We start from the raw sequence: 12,139 nt of genomic DNA on the forward strand, positions 1-12,139 counted from the left end.
GATAAGAATTGATGTGTTAGAAATTAATTTAGTATTTTTAATCCGTCAACGATAATGTCGCAGATGATCGTGTGAAGGGTGTTATTTTCTTGCTGTGGTGGTCCTCGTTAATGTGGATGTGTTATCTACGATTACAAACTTTTAATTTGCCGCCAGGGGATTTTATTCAACCAAGGGAGTTATTTAGTCTACTCGAACAAGGCTGGACCAGAAATACAGGTAAGGATTCCAATAAGATGCTCTCTCTCTCTCTCTCTCTCTCTCTCTCTCTCTCTCTCTCTCTCTCTCTCTCTCTCTCTCTCTCTCTCTCTCTCTCTCTCTCTCTCTCTCTCTCTTGCTCTCTCTCTCTCTCCCCCACCTGGAAGTCTCAGTGGCTTTCTATCTCTACCGCATCGCACTCAATTGTCTATCTTCCCCTTCTATCTTCAATGACCCAGCCACGTATCCAAGCCCCTCATTATCTCACAGTTTCTGTACGTTTAACATTGAGGTTCTCTGCATTGATCGTCCAGCGCCATCTGGCACCTATGCTTGTCTCTCGTCAGTGTTACGTCATTCCATCGTCACAGTCCTCTGCTCTTGAGCAGTTGTGACGTTTTATGCTGGGGAATCTGTGACTTGTGTCCTTGTGACGTAGGTAGTTTTGTGTCATGGATACGTTATTTTATTGTCCTTCTTGTTTTGCGCCTCATCTTAGAGTCACTTCCTCCTCCTCCTCCTCCTCCTCCTCCTCCTCCTCTTCCTCCTCCTCCTCCTCTTCCTCCTCCTCCTCCTCCTCCTGTTCCTTCTCCATATCTGTTGATCTTAGAATTCTCTTTCTCTCTCTCTCTCTCTTTCTCTGTTCCTTCTCCATCTCTGTTGATCTTAGAATTCTCTCTCTCTCTCTCTCTCTCTCTCTCTCTCTCTCTCTCCACTGTTTGTTATATGTGATTAATCACTCACAGTTTTAGTCGGAAGGCCCTGTTGCCTCCAACCATCCACTATTAAAGTTCTTTTCCGTCAGTTATAATTTTTCAGTATTGGTGAAATGAAAGTTATAAAAAGTTTTCTTCTTTTTCTTCCGTTTTATTTATACAACGTGCTTCTCTGGGGTACACTATGAATTCCAACGAGATCACGCGTGTTAGGTCCTAGGTGAACTTTGAGTGACGTGGTGATTTCTTTAGTCCAGTTATCTTTATTTCTTTAGTCCAGTTATCTTTAACTTTATATTTAAGATCCTCCCCAAAGGGCGTGATATTACAATCGTGAACCAATTAAATTGTCCTCTCCTCCACCCTTTCTCCAATTAGATTCGTTGTTACAAGTCTGTATGCAATATTGTTTACTTAAGCAATCTCGAATCTCTGCATATCTCAGGTTACAAGTTCTTTGTCCGACCATTTTTATGACTCAAAGTGGAGAGCGAACTTATGCATCTCCTCGCCTACGAACTGTATTGTTTACAAAACACTCAACCCATATAAATACAACACCCGCCATTTATCCCTGTTTCTGCTAACTTATCTACTAGCTTCTTACACTTCCCCTCTCTCACTCACTCTCTCAAATGCTGATTTGTTTTTTTTATAAGTATAGTTTCGCTTAACTCTATGGTACAGGTGTTAGCCCAGGCCAAGAGCGTGTTGACTGGGTCCAACTCATTGCTTTACTCACCATTCTTTTATGTTTGGAGACTTATCTTCACTCAATAATCCTGATCACCTGATTCTCCAGTCTCTCTTTTAGCACCTCTGAGACTCCTCTTCCGTGCCACAATGTCCCCAGAGATAGAAGCGCTGGTTATGTTCGACCAACTACTTGACTCAGTCTTGTAGATGAAGAAATAAACAGTTTGAGAATTTTTTTTTCTCTCTTGTTTTCGCAGTTCACGTAATCGACGTTGAATCTTGCCTCGTTGCTGTCAGAGGGAAGTTAGGCTCCAGCCTCCCCCTCCCCCAAAAAAAAAAAAAAAAAAAAAAAAAAAAAGTTGGGTCGAAGTCATCAATCATGGGCTGGAGGCGCTTCAAGTGAGGTCAGCCTTTGGTGACAAAAGTCAACATCAGAAGAGCAGACTCCATCCGCTGTCCAACCAGACCATTCTTCTGTTTCGGTGAAATTGTAGAAAATTGTTGAGACAAAGAGAAAGAGGGTGAGAGAGACCTTTTGGTATCATAGGAAATCATATTAAGAAAAGACATAGGAAATGGGAGGTATAACTATAGAATATAGCACAATTGTCTATATATATTTCTGGAAGTATTACATTGAATATATACACAAAAAATAATTTCTTGGAGAATTTATTTTTTAGTTGTACAAGTTTTCTTTATCTGTGAAACTGGATGAAATGTCTCCTAAGATTAATGTATATAGGTTAAAGAAAAGAAAGAAAAAAAACATATATATCTACTTTTTTCGAAAAAATTATAAATACCAGTGTCTAATGCCTTGGAGGGAAGTTATATAGTATAATTCTCTAGGTCGTAGAATTACGACCTTTGTGAACATTTCGCCCACGGACGTTTGGGCCAGCATTCTCAACCTTTCCCAGTGTTCAATCCTCCTTCTCTTCCTCCTCTCCTCCCCCTCCTCCTCCTCTTCCTTCTCCCCCTTCTTCTTTTCTCTCCCCGTTCCCTCCTTTCCCCTTATTTAATCTCAAGCATATGTATCTCAACTTGTACTTGAAAAAGCTGTAATAAGCGAAACGTCGTACAAGTAAAGGCTCCGTCCTCATATGGTGTTTAACTCGTCAGTCTTGTCGGCAACTGCCACTTTCATGAAAAAGTTACGACTCTGTTTGAGTCAGTTACGACCTCGTAGACCTGTTATCGTAAATGTTCAATGTGAACTAGTAACATAGCAACCGTGTCCTAGATTCCGAGCAATGTAATACTTAGAAGTGAACAAAGACTGCTGTGAGTTGGTAGCCATGATCATATTAATGATATAGGCAATCCCTGGAATTCTTATACATATGTATAATGCAGGATGGAAGCGCTGGTAAATTACAGTCCATAACATCAAAGACAACAGCAACAACAACAGAAGCGTGAAAAATAGCAAAAATATAACAACAAGGACAATAGAAACAACGCTAGCAACAACGCAACAACAACATAAATAGAAACAGCAAAAATAACAAAACCCAAAAAGGATAATAAAAAACAACAACAACAATAACATAACAAAACAACAAAAACTACAACAACTTATTTAAGGCTTTGAGCACCCCCCCCCTTTTTTTTTTTTTTTTTTTTTTTTGCGAGAAACCAGGTCGTTCTCGTTTTCCTTCTCCTTCTTTACCCAAACACACAAAAAAACATCTTCATATGATTTATTGAAGGAGCATATCTTCAGTCGATTTTAGATTAATTTTACTTTGTCGAAATGCATAACAAAAGAGGAATTAGCCATAAAAATAATGTGATTCACCATGACTGAAGAATAGTAGCGTTAATGAAGAACATTAAAGAGAGTGTTCATATGTGTGTGTGTGCGTGTGCGTGTGTGTTGATGTCACAGTAAGCCAAACTATATAGATTTATTTATTTATTTATTTATCCATTTATCAAATTTTATCATTTTTTATTATTATTATTTTTTTTTATTTATTTGTTTATTTGTATATTTATTTTTTGTTCTCATCTTTCCTCTTCTCTCTTTGTCCGAACTTCTCGTTTATATTTCTTCTTGCATTCCCTTCTCTGCTCTTCACTTCCCTTCTCTCTGTCTTCTCTCTTTTGAACGCTTGTCTAGGTACTCTCGGCTGTTTCTGTCCATTATTAATTATTGATACTTATCTGTCTTCTGCTTTTGTTGGTCTTTTACCTCTTATTGTTTTCGTCGCTTCTTCTTCTTCTTCTTCTAATTTTTCTTCTTCTTCTTCTTCTTCTAATGTTTCTTCTTCTTCTTCTTCTCATTCCTCTTCCTCTTCTCCTCCTCCTCTTCATCCTTTTCTTTTTCTTCTCTTTCTTCATTTTCTTCTTCTTTTTCTTCTTCTTCTTCTTCTTCCTCATGTTCTTCTTCTTCCCCTTCCCCTTCTTATTCTCTTTCTCTTCTTCTTCTTTTTGTTGTTGTTGTTGTTCTTCTTATTCGTCTTCTCCTTCTTCTCTTTCTTCTTCTTCTTCCTCGCCTTCTTCTTTGTCTTCTATTTCTACTTTTTCTTTCTCTTCATTTTCTTCTTCCTCTTACTCTTTTTCTTGTTCTTCTTCTTATTGTACTACTACTACTACTTCATCATCTTCTTTTTCTTTCTCATCTGCTTCTTCTTCCTCTTCTTCTCCTTCTTCTTTTTCTTCTACTACTACTACTACTACTACTACTACTACTACTACTTCTACTACTACTACTACTACTTCATCATCTTCTTTTTCTTCCTCTTCTTCCTCTTCTTCCTCTTTTTCTTCTCCTTCTTCTTCTCCTTCTTCTTCTTCTTCTTCTTCTTCTTTTTCTTCTTCTTCTCCTCCTCCTTCTTCTTCTCCTCCTCGTCCTTCTTGCTCTTGTTCTTGTTCTTCTTTTCCTTCGTCTTCTTCTTCTTCTTCTTCTTCTTCTTCTTCTCCACCTCCTCTTTTTTGTTCTTCTATCTCTTTTTCTACTTTTTCCTCTTCATCTTCTTCTTGAGATTCTTCTCCTTGTTCCTCTTCTTCTATCCCTTCCTCTTTTTCTTCTTTCTCTTTTTTCATCATTTTCCTTCTTCTTCTTCTTCCTCTTCTTCTTTTACTTCCTCTTCCTCTTCATATTCTTCTTCTTCTATCTCTTGTCCTCCTCCTCCTTCTTCTTCTTCTTCTTTCTCTTGTCCTCCTTCTTCTTCTTCTTCTTCTTTTTTCTTCTATTTCTTCTTCTACTTCTAATTCTTCCTCCTCTTCTCTTTCTTCCTTATCCTCTTCTTTTTCTTCTTCCTCTTCCTCCTACACTTCTACTTCTTACTCCATTTCCTTCCTCTTTTTCCTCTTTGTCTCCACCTTATTCTTCCTCTCTTTTCTCTCTCTTCTTTCCCTTCTTCTATATGTCTTCCCTCTTCTTCTTTTCTTCTCGATCATTCCGTTTCCTTAGGCCTCAGCCAGTCCTCCTTCGTTTCATTATATTTCCCCTTTATTGTCCTGCCTCCTTATTCCCACTCTCTGCTCATCCTTTCTCTTCCTGTTTTGTGTTGGTCTGCCCTTCTCCCTCGTAAAATGATTTCTTTTCTATCTACTGGTAAACGCCGTCAACACCATTACCATTTCCCATACCCACGCCCCCAACAAGATCACAAATTTCGAAGAAAAAAAATAAAATCTTAAAATGCGATTAGAATATGGCAATTTTGTGGCCGCCACTGCGGGAGTGAATCAAGCGTGGGTGAGTGAGAGAGGAGGAGGAGGTGCTGTGTGGATGTATAGAACCTCCGGGATCTGGCGATCAGAGACCAGTGCTCCGCCGAATGTCGTCGGGGAAGGAAGGCAGCTGCGCGCTTCCTGGCGATGTGTATGTGTGTGAAGAATTTTTTTTTTTCTTTGTCGACAGGAGAATGTCGGTGATATCTTTAACAGTTAGAAGAATGTGAAGCGAAATTGGAACATGGTTGGTTTCCTTGTGTTTGTGTGTGTGTGTGTTTTGATTGAGCAATTTTTGTATTACGAATGTATTTGGTAATAAGGTGTTGACATTTATTTATTTATATATTTATTTTTATTTATTAATTTATTTTTAATTAATTATTATTATTATTATTATTATTTTTTGTGGGGGAGGGGCTCACGTAACTGTTTACGTGTGATTACCAGCGTGGCCGACGTGTCTTCCTCATACGACTGACAGCCAGCAGTACTCATGTCACTATTCGATATATACATATATATATATATAAATATATATATATATATATATATATATATATATATATATACTGTATATACATATATGTATATATATGTATATATATATATATATATATATATATATATATTCTTTGGCGCTCATTCTCCACTTGGTGGGAAAAAAAATTAAGTGAAAAATTCGACAACCACCTCTGATAAATAGATTATTGTCTAGCGTCCAGCTATTTCTATTTTTCAGAAGGGATTTTTTTTTTAATATGTTAGGATATGTACAGAGGAGAAAGTTATTCATAATGTTTACTTAATATACATTATGAATGCTTATGTATACTTAGCATGTACACTTAGTATGATAGTATACCCAGTATGATAGCATGATAGAGAGGTATAAACACTTGCAATGACTTTGAAACTAGAGTAAAGTAAAATGATATCCCCACATAAATCATGTTGAAACTTCTTCTTGAAGATATTTCTTTTCATATGTAAAATCAGAATTGGGATCACTTTAAATTGGGATGAGAACGCCAAACAAACAGATACATATTTTACTCGGCCGTATCTTGAGAACCGTGAAGCGGTGGTGGTTAATCGGGTATCGACGTTCACACCTTACTGTGGAAGAGCTGTGCCTCGCTGCTTTGCCTTTGAGCCGAATAGTGTGGCGGGGTGCTCTGACTCGGTCAGCCCTCTTATAAGGAGGAAAGGGCCTTTGATATGTGTGTGTATTTTTGTTTGTGTGTTTGTGTATGTATGTGTGTGTATGTGTGTGCCTGTGTGTATGTGTATTTGTGCATGCGTGTGCTTACGTATATGTACGTGTATGTGTATGTGTGTTTGTGTGTGTGTGTGGATGTATATATATATATATATATATATATATGGGTAGATAGACAAAATATGGAAATATACATGCATCTATATGTAAATGATTTTGAAAAAACGCTGCACAAGGATTCTTGTCCCAAGACGTAAACTAAAAGGACTCAATCTTCTATTGAGAAAATACAAACAGTTAAGTATTTAGTACGGTCTGCGCCGTTGCTATAGCAAGAATATGCATATATGAATATAAACAATCACTATTTACATAAATTTGGACTCATTGTCTTTACGTTGATAGGAAAGAGAACGAAACGTAAATTTGCCTTGCAGAACACTCTGTTACCTCCTTTACTGTCGAAGAGGAGACGCCAAACAGGCGAATAAAATCACCTGGCGAAATTCACAATGAAAGATAAAGTGCCACCCGGTAGGTAAGGGGGTTCACCTCCTTTATTTTGTGACACACATGCGCGCGCGCACACACACACATACACACACACACACACACACACACACACACACACACACAGTGGCGCAGTGGTAGCGATCGCGGCAGCCACTACGGTGGTCCGGGTTCGAATCCCGCCCAGGGCTGAGAGAATTTCAGTATCGCTGCGCTGCGAGTCGTTACTCCAACTCTTGTGGGCGGGGAGTTGGGGGTGCGTGTAAGGTCACAGCATTACCCATAGATCGGTCATAAATGAGCTCTGAGCTCTCTTCGGGGAGGGAAATAGCTGTCGATCACGAGACCAATACGTGATCCAAGACCATGGTGAAACACACCCAATCAGTAAGGAGTGGAGTCAGAGAATAGGTTTCCACGCCCCGTCCATGTGGAGTCCATTGGAGTTGCAAGGTCACGTGTGCGCCCCCCCCCCACGTGACTCCTCCCTATGTCTCCTTTCCATTCCTGCTTCCCACTCCTCTTCCTCATTTCACTTGCTCCTCCCCATCTCCGTTTTCTTCTGCCTTCCCCTCTTCCATCTTCCACCAAATTACGTACCCCTACTTCCCCTTCCCTTCCCCGTCCTCTTCACTATTCTCTCTCCCCTTCCCCTTCCCTTCCCCGTCCTCTTCCCCATTCTCTCGCAACTTCCCCTTCCCTTCCCCGTCCTCTTCCCCATTCTCTCTCCCCTTCCTCTGTCCCATTTTCTCTACCCTTTCCCTTCCCCTTCCCCGTCCCCCCCCTCCTCTTCCCTTCTCCTCATCCTCCAAAGAATCGTAGGATCCGGAGATGACTTGTATAAACGGTGAAACAACACAACACAGCACGGAGCAGCACGCCCGAGACACGCTGAGCACACGTCACGGCTCTCAGCTCCTGTCCAGACGAGGGATCAGACAAACTGCAGGAGCCGCATTAAAGTGGACAAGATCTGTGGGGCGTCTGATGCTGTCAGTGGGGCATCAGGTGGTGTGGCGCCTGGCGCTTGGCGCCAAAGGCTGCGGCTAATGGCGTCTCTCGGCTCCGGCGGCGCCAGTAGGTCACTATCACAGTTGTCCGAAAGAGTGGCATAGTTGTTTTTTTCTTTTTTCGTTTAGCTGTTTATTGAGTTATTTGTCTATTTGTTTGTTTATGTACTTGTTCATTTTGTTATTTGTTTATGTACTTCGTTTTTTTTATTTGTTTACTTGCTCGTGTATCTACCAATTTCTGTTTTATCATTTATTGTTTAATTCATCTACTGCTGGATTACTTGCTTATTTGTTTATCTATTGTTATTATCTGTTAATATATTTATTCATTTAGTTGTTTTTCTTATAGTCTCACTGAATGAAGATGATCAATGTTCGTTTTTTTTTTCGCAGACGATCGAATACATGGAAAATAGGTAAAGGAAACCAACAACACTGTAGTTAAAAAAAATTGTTGAGCGCGTGGAACAGTAAATTACCAAAACGTTTCGTTCAGGGGCTCTCCGGTCCGTAGCCAGTAAGACGTATTACCGGTCACAGCGAAACGAACCGCGATGAAATGATATGCAACAAGTGATTAGAGGAGCTCGCTAATTGACAACGTGGTCAGACTCTTAGCTCATGCCACTACCATTGCATTTTTTATTTATTAATTTATTTATTTATCTATTTATTTATTTTATTATTATTTTTTTTTGTCACATTGTTTCCCAATTTTTGTATAAGCATCATGTTGTCATGGATAATTGTTGATCTTTATTTGTGTGTTTAGTTATTCATTTATACAAATCATTTATTCGTTTCTTGAATTTGACTAATTTATTTACCTATTTAATTATTCATTCATTTATTCATTTATCTCTCTTCATCATATATCTCTATAAACAAATAAAAATGTCGATAGATAACGTCGATCTTATTATTTGTTTATTTGTAACCCTAAGAGCCATGGGGACAATGATGCTAGACTTGAGAACAAGTGGAGTAGATGTGTGTGTGTGTGTGTGCGTGTGTGTGTGTGTGTGTGTGTGTGTGTGTGTGTGTGTGTGTGCGTGCGTATGCTTGTGTACGTGCATGTGTCAATATTTTAGCTTCAACAAAATTTCAAGAAGACCAGTTGGTCTTCAATCTTTGGGTAAAGCTGTCAAGAGAAAAATCTTCATGTTTGTATGATATATACAAATCCTACGATTCTCACGCAAGCATTGCTAATGGCTTTTGTTGCTGTTTGTTTTCTTTTCGTGACTCAGTGAGTGAACAGTTGCAAGAAAGTAGTGAATAGAAATGGAAAACGAGTCTCTCACGGGAAAGTAGCCAACGAAAACGGTTACCCGGTAACCAATACCTTTCCCAATGTAAAAGAAGAAGCAGAAGAAGAAGAAGGAAGATGTGATTGTGAATATAAAGTTCAGTGTTTACACATAGTAGGAAAAAATAAAGAAGTAGAAGAAAGTGGAACCCATATAAGGGAAAAGGCACATATTCTCCCGAAGAACATTTATCTAGTGTCTCTTAGCTTATTCTTTGTGAGTTCGATAACTTCTACCATGAAGCTTGTAGTCTTCTGGATTCGCGATTTCCTGTTCCTCTCTCCTGCCCTCTTCCTCCTCCTCATACTAGTAGCTGGTGCCGAGGCAGAAGGAAGAGGAGGAGGAGGAGGAGGAAGAAGTGGAGGAGGAGGAGGAGGAGGTGGTGGTGATGGAGTAGGACCTTCAGCAGGTGGCAGGTTCAAGGAGAACCTCATAGAGAAGAGGATAACACATAAAGGTAAGGAGCCTGTAACAGGGATAGAAGGAGTGAGGAAAGAAGGGAGGGAGATAGGTAGGTAAAGAAGGAAGGAAAGTATGTGTAGGTGGATGGGGTGTGATTAAAACAGCATTGGCTTGATGTTCCCTAACACCTAAAAGTGTTTATATATATATATACATATATCTATATATACATATATATATGTATATATATACATTTATATATATATATACATACATATATATATAAATATATATATATATATACATACATATACATACATACATTATATATATATATATATACATACATACACTCACACGCACACACACACACACACACATATATATATATATATATATATATATATATATATATACATATATATATATATATATATACACACATTATCTTAGATATAATTGCTCTTTAAAGAAAATCTATTGCATGCCTACATACTGTCTTAATTGTAATTCCTTCACATGTGTGTATTTTACAGTGTGCGTTAATTCATCTTGAAAATTTATGATATATAGCCCCGCATATTGTTTGTTACACACAGGACCCTGCGGGGTGGTTACATAATGGTAGCTAAATGCAATCTTTTACCTTGCAGGGCCATCCCTTAGACATAGATAACTGATGAAATTATGCATTCTACGTTTTTTTTTTTTTATCATGTTGAAACGTGTCCCAAATTCCATCGAAAATGTATGTCTACTATCACCTTTATTGTCCCACAACATTTACCTTTCTTCTCCTCTTCCTTTCCTTTCGTTTTACCTCTGTTTATTTCCTCTCCCTCCCTCTCCCTTCTCTACTCCTTCTTCTCCTGTACCTCCGTCTTCCTCCCCCAACTCCTCCTCCTCCTCCTCTCACTTCCCCTTACCTTCATTTCTTCCACTCTCTGCAAACCCTTCCCATCTTTTCCCCCTTCCCTCTTTTCCCCTCCACGTCTCTGTTTCTGTACTGCACCACTTCTTCTATTGCTTTCACTCTCTTTCCATCTCACCTCCTGCCCTCCCGTCGCATTTGCGCTGTAACTAAATCATTATGTAATGATTGGTTACACAGAGTCGCATGCAAACCTTCCCTGGCCGAAATCTTTTAGTAGCTTCGTGTGTTTCAATTTTACAGTGGCGTGTGCGAATCCGATTTTATTGTTTCTTTGGATGAAATATTTATTGCTCTTTTCTCGTAGCATGTGATTGTGTATTTTTCAGCCTGAAAGCCGTTTATGTACATTCATATACATCGTAGAATTTTTATGTACATTCAGACCTCGTCTGAAATATGCATCTGCCCTTTGAAACAAGACTCAGATTGTTGCCAACACGAAAGGAGAACATTTTCATTCCTTGAGTAATTACAGGGCAACGACAGAGGACTTTTTACTCAAAGAAGGTCGAAAGAATGTGGTCATTTTGCTTCATCGATCATAATCGGAGACAGAACACCAGCCTACGACAAAGGAAAGGCGATCTGACTTGCGTGTCTGTAACAAGCGAGTTGGGGTACTAAGAACATGTTCACACACAAGTCGCCGACATGTACGTGACAAGCAAGGGAAGACGAGTTTCCTGGAATGTGTGATGCGATGTCGCGCCGTCCTTTCCATGTGTGCTCGCGCGCGCGCGCGTTGTATGTTTACCTAATTGTAGTATACTGGAAAAGACCAACGCTCGTAGGGTCTCGTCTCCTATTTTACTATCTATCATACCTAGCTTCAAATTCATGTATGGTTCCGGCTTGGGTCCATATCCTTAATTTTCAGTCATCATACTTAGATTTTGATTTATGTATTGTTCCAGTTTAGGCTACATCATCATCTAAGCCACCGTTTCCCAACCTTTTCCGACCATAGCACCTCCTGTTGTCATGTCTAAGTAGTCCAGCACCCCTGTCTTGTTATTAGAAGGATAAAAGAAAGTGAAGTGTACTACTTGATTTATTTTATTGATTCCTTAGAATTGAAACAAATTGACAATATTGTTTGTAGAAGAAATAAGAACACCCTAGAAAAATAATATAGCGTGGAAAAAGTCAAATATGCACAACTGGGTAATCAATGATACATATATCAATATGATTTTTTTGTGCATCACTTCCCAGCACCCCCAGGTTGGGAAACGCTGATCTAAACTATTCCAGGTATTTGTGCATTGATATAGAAAACTTTTATTCTGAAATCTTTTAGTCATGTAGTCTTTCCTTATTTGTTCTCATGACCTCTTGAAGCCACTCTATCCTTAACCAAGGTAATCTTCTGGCAGTGTAGTTTATCTCCTTTAGCGACCAGATTAATGTAATCACATCACCTCTTTCTCTTTGATCTTTTAGAGTTGGCA

This window comes from Oratosquilla oratoria, chromosome 4 (assembly GCF_046742065.1).
Source record: "Oratosquilla oratoria isolate Oo_2021 chromosome 4, ASM4674206v1, whole genome shotgun sequence".
NCBI lineage: Eukaryota > Metazoa > Arthropoda > Malacostraca > Stomatopoda > Squillidae > Oratosquilla > Oratosquilla oratoria.